The sequence below is a fragment of the Clarias gariepinus genome, chromosome 21 (assembly GCF_024256425.1).
Source record: "Clarias gariepinus isolate MV-2021 ecotype Netherlands chromosome 21, CGAR_prim_01v2, whole genome shotgun sequence".
In the NCBI taxonomy this organism is placed as follows: Eukaryota; Metazoa; Chordata; class Actinopteri; order Siluriformes; family Clariidae; genus Clarias; species Clarias gariepinus.
The window spans coordinates 8,182,327-8,183,867 of record NC_071120.1 but is presented as its reverse complement, the minus strand read 5'-3'; the positions used below and the strand labels follow the sequence as shown (position 1 = coordinate 8,183,867).

Below are 1,541 nucleotides of genomic sequence, written 5' to 3'. Positions count from 1 at the left end.
GTTTTTATGTCTTCTTTTGAAGTTGTTGCTCATTCAATTGCTAAACCAATTTTGTCAGTTGCTCAAAGTGAGCTCTTTCATCTTGAAGCACTTTTGAGGTAATGAAATTTTTGCCAATCAAGGCCAAAAAGGTGGTTATATGATTACAGTTTTTCTTGTCGTATAAAGTTTGGGTTTTAGTTGTGTTCCATTTCACAGGAATGATACATTTTTAAATTTAGAAAAGACTTGCACTGGATGTGCTGCATTAGATCATGCAATGGATTCTATACCCTTAGCAGTCACTTCATTAAGTACACCTTGCTAGTACTGGGTTGGGCCATCTTTTGCCTTCACAACTGCTTGATTCTTCATAGCATAGAATCAACATTCCTCAGAGACTTTGCAAAAAGCAATTGCTATAGATTTGTCGACTACACCTCCTGTGGTCATAACGGGATCGACATAATCAGCAGCGATAGGCTTTTAACCGATTCTCAGCTGGTACTAAAGGGTACAAAGTGTGTCTAGAAAAAATCCTCCACACCATTACACCACCTCCACCGTAACCATTGCTACAGTAAGGATCCACATTTTCATGTTCTTACCCTACCATGCAAATGTTTGTACACAACAGAAATCAAGACTCTTCAGATCAGGCAACATTTTAGCAGTCTTATATTGTTCAATTTTGGCAAGCCAATGCAAATTGTAGCCTCAGTTTCTTGTTTATAGCTGATAGGAATAAGACCCGGGGTGGTCACCTTCTGCTGCAACCCATCTGCACTGTCAAGGGTCGACATGCTTGGGATTCTGAGATGCTCTTCTGCATGCCTCTGTTGTAATGAAATATGATTTGAGTTATCTGCTTAAACCAGTTTGGCCATTCTCCTCTGCTACTAGTGTAGGTAGCTCTAGGGTTTGCAAAAAATTTTGTAAAAAATAGAAAATATTTAGCGAGGAACAGTTCTCTGGGCGAAATGCCTTGTTTGGGTCACCTACCTCACAGCCATCAATAAATCTTCAAGTAATCAAAAAATAAATACCCCATAGAAACTGGACATACTTCAGTGACTAAACCTTTAAACTCTAATAAAAATCTTACAGATATTAAATCACATTACTTTAGGTAAGCCATAAAGAAAGTCAAATGAGAATGAGCAAAATAAAATCATACCTAATTCCTCATTTAATTGGCATTTATTTTTTTATTTATTTTTTTACAGGAATTCCTTGTGAAAGGCTCAGGTGGTGTTGGAGGTAAAGCAAGCCAGCTCTCCTGTCGAGTCCAATCTCACGCTCAATAAGCTCAACAGACGGTTAGTCAGTGCTGGACTACAACCAGCTAATCAGCTAATATGCTGCCTTCACCTGCTGGTCATCTCTGTAGCTCCATTTAGGAGAAAAGGGCATGACCTCTATTACTGAGAACATGAGCTGCAGCTGTGCTCATAGGCTCTTAGAAACCAGGGAATAGGAATGGTAAAGTGCTTGCTTTGAAGCTCTTGTTTTTTAGGAGATCTCTAGTGGGAAAACTTGGCTTTTTAAAATCCCATTAGAAT

The 1,541-nt window shown here is 38.8% G+C and overlaps 1 long non-coding RNA gene across 1 annotated transcript; it reads right to left on the bottom strand.

Moving 5' to 3' along the window:
• Positions 1–640: 640 nt before the first annotated feature.
• LOC128509111 (uncharacterized) lies at positions 641–1,245 on the bottom strand. Its single transcript, XR_008355993.1, has 2 exons — positions 1,157–1,245; positions 641–815 (listed from the first exon to the last, which is right to left on the bottom strand). It is a non-coding gene; the product is annotated as an uncharacterized LOC128509111 (long non-coding RNA).
• Positions 1,246–1,541: the final 296 nt, after the last annotated feature.